Source organism: Delphinus delphis, chromosome 8, assembly GCF_949987515.2.
Source record: "Delphinus delphis chromosome 8, mDelDel1.2, whole genome shotgun sequence".
Taxonomy (NCBI): Eukaryota; Metazoa; Chordata; class Mammalia; order Artiodactyla; family Delphinidae; genus Delphinus; species Delphinus delphis.
Genome location: NC_082690.1, coordinates 44,282,776 through 44,296,812, shown reverse-complemented (window position 1 = coordinate 44,296,812; position 14,037 = coordinate 44,282,776).

Genomic DNA, 14,037 nt, shown 5'->3' with positions numbered 1-14,037 from the left:
AATGTGGTCCAGACATATAAATCCTCCAAATCATACATTCTATGCTTTAACATATGAAGAGATCATAGTATGGGGTATCTTACAAATAACAAAAATGAATTTTTTTTCTTATGTTAAAAATCAGGTTTGGTCATATGCTTTCACTGAGCTGAGGAGGGGAGAGAGAGTGATGGGGGACTATTCAACATAAATTGGGCATTTGTGTAGCAACTATACTAATAGATTGAGGTTTTTTAGTCTTCACTCTTACACATATTTAAATAAATTACAAATACACACAATGTTTCAAAGGGATTTGAGTATTGTTTTCATAGTGACTGAATTGACTTCAGGGTGTATTTTAGTCACTGGAAGAAGGTGGGTAAATATTTTAAAGTAGCAGTTCAAACTTTTATAATCCTTGTTTTATTTTTAAAAACTCTGATTTCAGATGGCTGATTCCTTTTATTAAAAAATAAGAAAAATATTGGTTATTTGTTATTGATACCTGCCCCCCCATTGGGCTGCACCCCTCAGGCTTACAAGGCCTGTACTTGCCCAGCTTCAAGATCAAAGAAACAGTCCAGTGTCGGTGACAGAAGCAAGGTCCTGGAGCGACACTGCAGAGCGTGCAGTGGATGGCAGGCAGGACAAGGTCATGGCGTCAGTCTTCACTCCCGGGGGCTGGGGGTGGTAGGGGGGAAGTTGCCAGTTATAGGGGGAATTGACTTCAGGTTGGCTCATTGGTTACCAGGGAAACCAGCAGAGGGGCACACCCCTCACCACCCCGTTGATAATCTCTCCAGGTGGAAATATTCTGATCTAAAGGTTAGAACAATCACTAGCTGGGGCCTGGGGCAAGTATGTAGGACGGTCAGTCAGGTGAGGGTGTAGGTGAAGCAGGCACTGGTTGAGCAGGGGATGTACAGAGAGCAAGAGAACAGTCATCAAGAGGGAAGAGATATGGGAACATATATATATGTATAACTGATTCCCTTTGTTATAAAGCAGAAACTAACACACCATTGTAAAGCAATTATACCCCAATAAAGATGTTAAAAAAAAAAAAGAGAACAGTCATCTTGTGTGGTCTGACCATACACTCCCCAACCTTGGCAAGATTATAATCCTCAAAAACTTTCAATTATCATTATATTTGAGTGGATCACACACTAACAATTACATTGATATCAAAATTGGCATTAAGATTCTAAAATATATACATGTGAAAATACTATGGAAGTCAGTTATACAGGAAGAAATGATATTTAATAAGTTTATATACTTGTTTATTCATTTATTTAGCAAATACAAATTAAACATTTATTAAAAAACAAATCCAGGATCCCACCAGGTGTTGGAGATACAATGATTAAACAAAACAGACTCATTTCCTGCTCTAATGAAACTTAAAATATCAGGTTAGGAAATTGACGATTATAATATAGTAAGATAATTGATAAGTTTTGAGCTACACAAGATGAATTTTGTAGTCTCTACTGTTGAGTCCATTAAAAAAATGTTAGGCTCCTATTTTGTGTATGTCATTTTTATTAAATATTTATTATGGAGATGAGGAAAAAAGTCATTTGTGGTAGATTGCATTTTCTAAAAATGTTCACAGCAATATTTCTGGTCTCACATGCTCTTATAATCCTTGTCACACCAACAATCAGGACAAGGAGTCTATTTTCTATCCCTTTCAACTTGGAAGGGGTTGTATATGCTTTGACCAAAAGAGTATAGCGGATATGATACTACATAACTTCTAAGACTAGATCTAAAAATTATACAGCTTCTCCCTGCCTCTCTCTTAAGATATTCACCACTGGAACATAACCACCATATTGTAAGGAAGCCCAAGTTAAAACGAAGGTTGTGTCTTCATATTTCTGTTGATAGCCCCAATGGAGGTCTCAGCGGATAGCCCGTACCACCTGTGAGATGTGTGAGTGAGCAAGCCTTCAGATACCTATAGGCCTCAGTCTTTAATTTGCCTCAGCTGAGTGGAATCAAGACCAGCCATTACTTCCTGAAGGGCACATTTGTGAACAAAATAAATGCTTTAGATGTTTTAAGCCATTAAGTTTGAGATTTTTTAAATGCAGAAATAGATAGTTGAAGAAAAAGTCTCTATATCTAAACTTTGGTTCATTTCAGTAAAGTAATTATTACAGTACTATATAGTAAGAAAACTACATTGGAAATTGACCACTAGTTCTTGCCTATATTTCTCTATTTCCCCAAATTCATTTCCTTTTACTCATATGCACTGTTTATATTTCCAGTCAAATATAACTTTTACCTTTTACCTTTTACTCATTCATTCCAGAGACATTTATCGAACATGTACTATGTCCTAGGCATTTTTCCTAGGTACTAGTTCTCACTGGACACACTATGCTCCTTCACAGCTCTATACCTGTTCTATCAGAATATCTTTCTTTACCTTCTCTGACATACTTCAACTCCCCTTTCCATAACCAGTTCAGATATCACATCTACTGTGCAGCCTTTCCTCACTCCACTGGTAGTAGCTGTATCTTTGTCTTGTTTTCAGATCACTATGCATATGTCTGTTATAGCTCTTACACACAACTATGATTCTAAATTTTAGTCTAACTCCTTACTAGATCTTAAATCTCTGGAGGTCAAGAAAAATGTGTTTTTAATCTATGAATCTCCTGCACTCTGTACCACAGTATCAGCAACATATTAGTTTCATAATACATGATGGTTGAATATTGTTAAAATATAGTTAAGTATTGATTAAGCACTGGCATTTTAAAAACTATTTTAGGTACTCTATGAGAGTACCATTATACACATTATAATAACAATTATGTCTTTAGCTAGTGGAAGTACTGAGCTGAGATAATCAACAAATTTCATGTATGTCACCATAAGTTGGTCAAGTAGTCATAGCTTTTGTCCACAACTAGCCTTAGATGATTTTAACAACCTGAAAGAAGATTAAAGATTTTATTGTCTATTTCTATACTCCAAATATGTTTAGCTCTCAGATAGCTCTAACATAATCTCATAAGAAAGAATTTTTATTAACCTATTGAGCTGCCGCATTGAGTAAAAGGCCCACTTTATGTACAACTAAGATATATTTTTCATGACGTGTTCAGAACATTTTCTGCTTAACAGGATGTTTCATCCAAATAAATTTGTGTGATTGTTAACGGTACTTTTCTTTTTAATCATAAAAGCCTTCCGTATTAGGAACTGAACTGTTATCATTTACTGAGCTACAGTTCACTGGAGCCAAGACAGAGATAGAAGGCCTCTCTTTGATCTTTCCCATTTCAAAGCTCAAATGGAGGTACCTTATGTACTTTTTAGTTACTTACATTTTAACAGGGTTCATTAAGAAATAATGCCATAAAATCAATTATGTTAGAGTTTCAGCATTGTGAACATGACCATTACCAGATATATAGGAAACTTGAAGGCTCTTTAGGGAAAGTTTCCTACATTATGAATGCTGCTTGGATTGACACCTCTGAGAAAGAGAAAGAAAAAGTAAATAAAATGACTAATTAGGACTTGCAAAAGAGCCTAATTATGTGGAATGAATCAAATGGCGCCCTTGACAGTCAGAAAAAGTCTTTTTCTCAAAGTCATTGCAGATGTATATTTTAACAGAACAATAAGTGGTTAATTGGGCGAAAGATTTTTTTTTTTTTTGCGGTACACGGGCCTCTCACTGCTGTGGCCTCTCCCGCTGCGGAGCACAGGCTCCGGACGCGCAGGCTCAGCGGCCATGGCTCACGGGCCCAGCCGCTCCGCGGCATGCGGGATCCTCCCGGACTGGGGCACGAACCCGTGTCCCCTGCATCGGCAGGCGGACTCTCAACCACTGCACCACCAGGGAAGCCCTGGGTGAAAGATTTTGATGACTCTTTCATGGTCTAGTTTCACATGTCTTAAGTTATCTCAGAAATACTTTGGGAATATTATAAATAAACACAAAGCTATCTCACTGAGAAGACAGTTGTAAGAAATATGGCATTTTTCATAAGTAAAAATTTTACACAGACTGAATTTATCCCCAAGTAGTATAGGTACCCATGCACTGTGACATTAGGAACTCTGATAATGGCTCTTACTGTTTCCCAAATTTGCACACTCCAATTTAATATTCTCTGGTGGCTGAATTTTTTTTTAATAAGAAAGATTATTCTATTTCATTCCTGATACTAAGATTGAAAATGTGAATATTCTAGGGCAAATAAACGGATGTCTGTCGTTCTTATGAAGTTGCAAGTGGCTAATAGAATCTTTCTTTTTAGAAACCGATTGTGATAGAGTGAACCGTGGACTTTGGAAAAGAAAGAGGAGCTCTTACTTATAGAAAAGTTTTCCTATTTTATCATTCTGCCTAGGACCAACTCCATCCCCAAATAATTGAAACTTATCCATTTAAACAGTGGGTTGTATTTTATTTGTCATAGAAACATATCTAAAAATGTATTGTGCATTTCTTTGATTTATTAAAGAGAGAATACTGCACAGAATATAAACGTTCTTCAGGACCCAGAGTCATTATTTTGTTTGTCCTGAAATTTTGCTAGATTGCTGTATTGTGTCATAATTCTGTTGTCTGGCTTTTAATGGCAGCCATCCCATCTCAGTGCTGCTGGTTTTAGCAGCAACTTCTCCACACTTCTCTATCCTTCATTATTTCTCATATACTCTAAGCTCTATAACTTTAGAGTCATAAAGTCCTAGGTTTCAGTTCTGAATACAATATTTAGTAGTGGTTACTTGACCTCTTTAAGTTTTGTTTGGCCGGGGCGTGGTGCTAATGGTAGTACTTCCTGCAGGGACTATGGTGAGAACCTAACTAAAAATGCACATGAAACCTAAAGCTTTTAGCTATAACTTGTTTAGCTGTCTGTGGTAGCTTAGAGACAACAAAGTATACCAAATGAAACAAAGTCTCCAAGCTTATTAAGTAAGCAACTCGAATTTTAAATATAATTTTGAAGTCATAAACATCTTTCCAGAGGGCACATCAATTCCTTTTCCCTGTCACAGAATGTTCTTAGGAAGTTAGAGGTACTTTCCACTAATATTTAAATTTAAATGGTGTTTAGGAGAGAGAGGATTATAGAAGTTGCTTGCCAGAAAAATGGGTAGAATTGTATTTTTACACAATAAAATCAAAGAATAATGTATAAGATTTCATTCAATGTATAACTATTACTTAAGATGCATCATTTGTCTCTCTAACTATAGCATAGTCACATGATGTTACCGCCTGAGTTTTGTTATTGCATTAGTATCATATACCCAACTTTGTGCTGTTTACAAAAATGAGAGGTGTACAACCAAGTGTGAGTAATATTAGGGTAGAGGGAAAAAAATGAAGTGTGGAAGGGAACTTCTCTTGCTTTAGATATCATGGGTTTGCCCCTCCGTTTGAGTCCGAGGAAATACCCTAGGAATTTGCATTCCAAAGCATCATTTCCTAGATGAAGGACTTTGGGAACCTAAAGTGAATTTTTAAAGGGTCAGTGTTTAGTTGCTTATGGCCTGCCTTTCCTTCCTCACACAGTTATTACTGACATTCAGCATAGTCATGGAGAATATCCAATTAAGAGTCCTGCTTGGCAAGTCACCTTTAAATTCTTATGCTTTATTTGTCCCCTAGCATCTATTTGGAGTGCCACCATCTTGGAACATTGAAGGTATATGATCTTTATTATAATGGCCACTCTCCAAGGAAATAAATATTCTAAAATAAAAGGCAGACCAGTGTGACAAAAAGTATCTGGACTTCTGCCCTCCCATCAGATCACTACACATAATCTTCAGGGCTTGTCTTTTCCTGACCTTTATTTTCCAGTTGGGACGTGTGAAGAACAATGGCATATTTATAACTCAATTACTTGGGGCTCTTTCAGCCTGAAGGTTCTCATACCTAATGATTTTGGCACCTTATGTGGAGTCAATTAGAGTTTGAGGGGAGGAATTGATATTGACTGAATCAGAGTTCATCTACTATGGCTTAGGAGTAAATTAGAGAATGAGTTCTACACTTTGTTCTAGGATCAGATCTTCTTGAATGGAAAGTTCCCAGGTGGTTCAGAGGGCAGCGTTGGCAGTACAACTGGCTTTTGAGAGTTACACTTGACAGAATTAAAATAACTAAGGGTAACTGGCATTTTGTTAAAATATCATAGGGAATCAGAGAACCAAGGTGATGAGAAATTTTCTTGCTTGTTTTGAATCCTAATAAGAAAGAAGCATCTTTCTTCTAAGGCTTTCCACAGAGACCTCTTGAAAAAAATAAATGATTCCTTTCCAGACAGTGCTATTTTGTCTGAAGAGATTAGAAAATTTAAGTTATGGTCTTATCTTTAAAAATATAAGATTTTGCTTTTAAGAGAGAAGAAAAGTGGTAGATGTTAGATACTGACAGCTTCTGGGCATATTCAGATGTAAGTTTTAAAGACATTTGGTTAGAAACTCTGTCCTTAAGTCTGCTGCTATTTGATTTGACAAGATATTGACCAAAATGACTCCTGATTCATCATAATTGAATAATTGAATACGAGTAGCTCATTAAAGCAGTTAAAGCTCATTTTCTCTGAAGTCATTCTTTGTCCTTTCCTTTCATCCCCAAAGCTGATGATTATCACGAGTCCAAATCTTAGAATTATTCTACAAGTTGAATAATCTTGGCACAAATACTGCCAAGCAGCTTAGGGCCCATTTTAAACCTTCGGAGATACTATGCAGTTTAGATTGCTATTTTAACACCAAACATCATAACAGAGAATACTCATAAGATAGCAAAAATACTATTATTGAGGATTGAGTTTGCTGAAGAAATTGGAAGTAAAGAATGAAGAAATACAAGCAGAATTGACCAGAGAATATCTATTTTAAATGGGCAGTTTGTTTTAGCAATTTGGCTTTGTATATAATGCTCAGTAATTTCATGTATAACCGGAGAGTTATGCTAGTATTTTGTTATTGTTATCAGTAGAGAAGACCAAATATGCCTACTTTTATAATATTGCTTTGTGGTGTCACCATTACAAATTCCTATGGTCATTAATTTTGTTGACTTTCCTTAGGATTAAACTGATGTCCCCATATATATCTTGGGGGAAAAAAAATCTTCTGGCTCACTTGTTTAGAAGTAGAGAAAAATCAACAGAATATGTTCAAAGACTAGCCACAGTGGAGATACCAAAGAAATGGTACTTGAGGAACTAATTTGGGTGACAAGACACACAATCATCAAAGATGACTAGTAATAATAATTGTATGAAAAGAATGATACAACTCATATGTTGTAGTTTTTGAGAAGTTTAGCAAAAGGAATGAACACAATGGGCTGGGCTAGTCAGGAATGTTATTACAGAAGTGGAGTTTCACTGTATAGAAGTAGATAATATACAGGGGAAGAAATAAGTGACATTCTAGAAAATAAGCTGTGGGAAGGACAGAGGCAGGAATGTTCAAGGGATGTACTATGGTTGAAATGTACATTTTACACTGGGATTGAAGAGGAAAATGTTGAAAAAGTAAGGGGATCAGATAGCAGAAGGACTGTGCTAGTTTTTGAGAGCTGCCATAGCAAAATATCACAGATGGGGTGACTTAAACAACAGAAAACTATTTTTCACAGTTCTGAAGGCTAGAAGTCCAAGAAAGAGGTGTTGTGACAGGTTTGGTTTCTTCTGAGGCCTTTTTCCTTGGCTCTCAACTGGCCATGTCTTCACATGATCTTTCCTCTTTGTGCACACATCCCTGGTGACTCTTCTTGTTTGTTCAAATTTCCTCTTCTTATTGAATTTAATTTAATTTATTTTTTTATACAGCAGGTTCTTATTAGTCATCCATTTTATACCCATGAGTGTATACATGTCAATCCCAGTCTCCCAATTCATCCTCCCCCGCATCCCAATCCCCTGCCACTTTCCCCCCCTTTACTGTCCATACATTTGTTCTCTACATATGTGTATCAATTTCTGCCCTGCAAACCGGTTCATCTGTACCATTTTTCTAGGTTGCACATATATGCGTTAATATATGATATTTGTTTTTCTATTTCTTACTTCACTCTGTATGACAGTCTCTAGATCCATCGACGTCTCTACAAATGACCCAATTTAGTTCCTTTTTATGGCTGAGTAATATTCCATTGTATATATGTACCACATCTTCTTTATCCATTAGTCTGTTGATGGGCATTTAGGTTGCTTCCATGATCTGGCTATTGTAAATAGTGCTGCAGTGAACATTGGGGTGCATGTGTCTTTTAGAAGTATGGTTTTTGCTGGGTATATGCCCAGTAGTAGGACTGCTGGGTCATATGGTAATTCTATTTTTAGATTTTTAAGAAACCTCCATACTGTTCTCCACAGTGGCTGTATCAATTTACATTCCCACCAACAGTGCAAGAGGGTTCACTTTGCTCCACACCCTCTCCAGCATTTATTATTTCTAGATTTTTTGATGATGGCCATTCTGACTGGTGTGAGGTGATACCTCATTGTAGTTTTGATTTGCATTTCTCTAATAATTAGTGATGTTGGCCAGCTTTTCATGTACTTCTTGGCCATCTTTATGTCATCTTTGGAGAAATGTCTATTTAGGTCTTCTGCCCATTTTTGGATTGGGTTGCTTGTTTCTTTAATATTGAGCTGCATGAGCTGTTTAAATATTTTGGAGATTAATCCTTTGTCCGTTGATTCATTGGCAAATATTTTATCACATTTTCTATGGTTTCCTTTGCTATGTAAAAGCTTTTAGTATCATTAGATCCCATTTGTTTATTTTTGTTCTTATTTCCATTATTCTAGGAGGTGGATCAAAAAAGATCTTGCTGTGATTTATGTCAAAGAGTGCTCTTCCTATGTTTTCCTCTAAAAGTTTTATAGTGTCTGGTCTTATATTTAGGTGTCTAATCCATTTTGAGTTTATTTTTGTGTATGGTGTTAGGGAGTGTTCTAATTTCATTCCCTTACCCGTAGCTGTCCAGTTTTCCAGCACCACTTATTGAAGAGACTGTCTTTTCTCCATTGTATATCCTTGCCTCCTTTGTCATAGATTAGTTTATCCTAGGTGCCTGGATTTGTCTCTGGGCGTTCTATCTTGTTCCGTTGATCTATGTTTCTGTTTTTGTGCCAGTAGCATATTGTCTTGATTACTGTAGCTTTGTAGTATAGTCTGAAGTCAGGGAGTCTGATTCCTCCAGCTCTGTTTTTTTCCCTCAAGACTGCTTTGGCTATTCGGGGTCTTTTGTGTCTCCATATAAATTTTAAGATTTTTTTGTCCTAGTTCCATAAAAAATGCCATTGGTATTTTGATAGGGATTGCATTGAATCTGTAGATTGCTTTGTGTAGTATGGTCATTTTCACAATATTGATTCCTCCAATCCAAGAACATGGTATATCTCTCCATCTGTTGGTATCATCTTTAATTTCTTTCATCAGTGTCTTATAGTTTTCTGCATACAGGTCTTTTGTCTCCCTAGGTAGGTTTATTCCTAGGTATTTTATTCTTTTTGTTGCAATGGTAAAAGGGAGTGTTTCTTTAATTTCTCTTTCAGATTTTTCATCATTAGTGTATAGGAATGCAAGAGATTTATGTGCATTAATTTTGTATCCTGCAAATTTACCAGATTCTTTGATTAGCTCTAGTAGTTTTCTGGTAGCATCTTTAGGATTCTCTATGTATAGTATCATGTCATCTGCAAACAGTGACAGTTTTACTTCTTCTTTTCCAATTTGTATTTCTTTTGTTTCTTTTTCTTCTGTGATTGCCGTGGTTAGGACTTCCAAAACTATGTTGAATAATAAGGTGAGAGTGGGCAACCTTGTCTTGTTCCTGATCTTAGAGGAAATGCTTTCAATTTTTCACCATTGAGAATGATGTTTGCTGTGGGTTTGTTGTATATGGCATTTATTATGTTGAGGTAGGTTCACTTTATGCCCACTTTCTGGAGAGTTTTTATCATGAATTGTTGTTGAATTTTGTCAGAAGCTTTTTCTGCATCTATTGTGATGAGCATGTGGTTTTTCTTCTTCAATTTGTTAATATGGTGTATCACATTGATTGATTTGCATATATTGAAGAAACCTTGTATCCCTGGGATAAATCCCACTTGATCATGGTGTATGATCAGTTTAATGTGTTGTTGGATTCTTTTTGCTAGTATTTTGTAGAAGAATTTTGCATCTGTATTCATCAGTGATATTGATGTGTAATTTTCTTTTTTTGTAGTATCTTTGTCTGGTTTTGGTATCAGGATGATGGTGGCCTCATAGAATGAGTTTGGGAATGTTCCTTCCTCTGCAATTTTCAGAAGAGCTTGAGAAGGATGGGTATCACCTGTTCTCTAAATATTTGATAGGATTCACCTGTGAAGCCATCTGGTCCTGGACTTTTGTTTGTTGGAAGATTTTTAATCACAGTTTCAATTTGATTTCTTGTGATTTGTCTGTTCATATTTTCTATTCTTCCTGGTTCAGTTTTGGGAGGTTATACCTTTCTAAGAATTTGTCAGTTTCTTCCAGGTCATCCATTTTATTGGCATAGAGTTGCTTGTGGTAGTCTCTTTGGATGCTTTGTACTTCTGCGGTGTCTATTGTAAGTTCTCATTTTTCATTTCTAATTTTATTGATTTGAGTCCTCTCCATCTTTTTCTCGATGAGTCTGGCTAATGGTTTATCAGTTTTATCTTCTCAGAGAACCACCTTTAGTTTTATTGATCTTTGCTACTGTTTTCTTTGTTTCTATTTCATTTATTTCTCCTCTGATCTTTATGATTTCTTTCCTTCTGCTAACTTTGGGTTTTGTTTGTTATTCAGTCTCTAGTTTCTTTAGGTGTAAGGTTAGATTGTTTATTTGAGATTTTTCTTGTTTCTTGAGGTAGGCTTGTATAGCTATAAACTTCCCTCTTAGAACTGCTTTTGCTGTATCCCATAGGTTTTGGATCATCATGTTTTCATTGTCATTTGTCTCTAGGTATTTTTTCATTTCCCCTTTGATTTCTTCAGTGATGCCTTGGTTATTTAGTAACATATTGTTTACCTCTATGATTTTTGTGTTTTTACAGTTTTTTTCTTCCCTGTGATTGATTTCTAATCTCACAGCATTGTGGTCTGAAAAGATGCCTTGACATTATTTCAATTTTCTTAAATTTCCTGAGGCTTGATTTGTGACCCAAGATGTGATCTATCCTGGAGAATGTTCCATGTGCACTTGAGAAGCAAGTGTAATCTGCTGTTTTTGGATGGAATGTCCTATAAATATCAATTAAATCTATCTGGTCTATTGTGCCATTTAAAGCTCATGTTTCCCTATTAATTTTCTGTTTGGATGATCTATCCATTGGTGTAAATGAGATGTTAAAGTCTCCCAACATATTGTGTCACAGTCAATTTCCTCTTTTATAAATGTGAGCAGTTGCCATATGTATTGGTGTGCTCCTATGTTGGGTGCACATATATTTATAATTGTTACATCTTCTTCTTGGATTGATCCCTTGATCATTATGTAGCGTCCTTCCTTGTCTCTTGTAACATTCTTTATTTTAAAGTCTATTTCATCTGATATGTGTATTGCTACTCCAGCTTTCTTTTAATTTCCATTTGCATGGAATACCTTTTTCCATCCCCTCACTTTCAGTCTTTATGTGGTCCTAGGTCTGAAGTAGGTCTCTTGGAGACAGCATATATATGGATCTTGTTTTTGTATCCATCTAGCGAGTCTGTGTCTTTTTGTTGGAGCATTTAATCCATTCACGTTTAAGGTAATTATTGATATGTATGTTCCTATTACCATTTTCTTAATCATTTTGGTTTGTTTTTGTAGGTCTTTTTCTTCTCTTGTGTTTCCCACTTAGAGAAGTTACTTTAGCATTTGTTGTAGAGCTTGTTTGGTGGTGCTGAATTCTCTTAGCTTTTGCTTGTCTGTAAAGCTTTTGATTTCTCCATCAAATCTGAATGAGATCCTTGATGGGTAGAGTAATCTTGGTTGTAGGTTTTTCCCTTTCATCACTCAAAGTATACCATGCCACTCCCTTCTGACTTGTAGAGTTTTTGCTGAGAAATCAGCTGTTAACCTTATGGGAGTTCCCTTGTATGTTATTTGTCATTTTTCTCTTGTTGCTTTCAATAATTTTTCTTTGTCCTTAATTTTTGCCAATTTGATTACTATGTGTCTCGGCGTGGTTCTCCTTGGGTTTATCCTGTATGAGACTCTCTGTGCTTCCTGGACTTGGGTGGCTATTTCCTTTCCCATGTTAGGGAAGTTTTTGACTATAATCTCTTCAAATATTTTCTCGGGTCCTTTCTCTCTCTCTTCTCCTTCTGGGACCTGTAAAACGCAACTGTTGTTGCATTTAATGTGGTACAAGAGGTCTCTTATGCTGTCTTCATTTTTTTTGATTCTTTTTTCTTTATTCTGTTCTGCAGCTGTGAATTCCACCATTTTGTCTTCCAGGTCACTTATCTGTTCTTCTGCCTCAATTATTCTGTTATTGATTCCTTCTAGTGTATTTTTCATTTCAATTATTGTGTTATCTCTGTTTGTTCTTTAATTCTTCTAGGTCTTTGTTAAAGATTTATTGCATCTTCTCGATCTTTACCTCTATTCTTTTTCTGAGGTCCTGGATCATATTCACTATCATTCTGAATTCTTTTTCTGGAAGGTTGCCTGTCTCCACTTCATTTAGTTTTTTCCCTGGGGTTTTATCTTGTTCCTTCATCTGATACATACCCTTCTGCCTTTCATCTTGTCTATCTTTCTATGAATGCAGTTTTTGTTCCACAGGCTGCAGGATTGTAGTTCTTCTTGCTTCTGCTGTCTGCCCTCTGGTGCATGAGGCTATATAAGAGGCTTGTGCAGGTTTCCTGATTGGGGGGGGGGGGACTGGTGGTGGGTAGAACTGGCTGTTTCTCTGGTGGGCAGAGCTCAGTAAAACTTTAATCCACTTGCTTGCTGATGGGTTGGGCTGGGTTCCCTCCCTGTTGGTTTTTTGGCCTGAGTCGACACAAAACTGGAGCCTACCTGGGCTCTTTGCTGGGGTTAATGGTGGATTCTGGGAGGGCTCATACCAAGAAGTACTTCCCAGAACTTCTTCTGTCAGTGTCCTTGTCCTCATGGTGAGACAGAGCCAACCCCCGCCTCTGCAGGAGATCCCTCAACACTAGCAGGTAGGTCTGGTTCAGTCTCTATGGAGTCACTGCTCCTTTCCCTGGGTCCCGATGTACACACTTCTTTGTTTGTGCCCTCCAAGAGTGGAGTCCCTGTTTTACCCAGTCCTGTTGAAATCCTGCAATCAAATCCCACTAGCCTTCAAAGTGTGATTCTCTAGGAATTCCTCCTCCTGTTGCTGGACCCCCAGGTTGGTAAGCCTGACGTGGGGCTCAGAACCTTCACTCCAGTGGCTGGATTTCTGTGGTATAAGTATTCTCCAGTTTGTGAGTCACCCACCCAGCAGTTACGGGGTTTGATTTTATTGTGATTGCGCCCTTCCTACCATCTCATTGTGACTTCTCCTTTGTCTTTGGATGTGGGGTATCTTTTTTGGTGAGTTCCAGTGTCTTCCTGTCAATGATTGTTCAGCAGTTAGTTGTGATTCCAGTGTTCTCACAAGATGGAGTGAGAGCACGTCACCCTAATCTGCCATCTTGAACAAAACTCCTCTTCTTCTTATTAAGGACACCAGACAAATTGCATTAGGTCTCACTCTATCAGCCTCTTTTAACTTAATCACCTCTTTAAAGGCTCTATTTCTAAATATAGTTACATTCTGATGTATTAGGTGTTAGGGCTTCAACACGCAAACTTTGGAGGGCCACAATTCAGATACTTGCATGTCATCTTGAGGGGAAGGTTTCAAAGAGAGAGCAGTAGTGGCATGGGATCCAGTTCTGACTGAGTGATTTGTTTTCTGTGTGCCCCTGAGTGGGTTGTGAAACAGTTTTTGTCCTACACACAAAACGGAGTTGAACTAAAGAATCTCAAAGGTCTTCCTAACTAAAATTCTATATCTGGGGGAAATTCCTAATTGATAATAG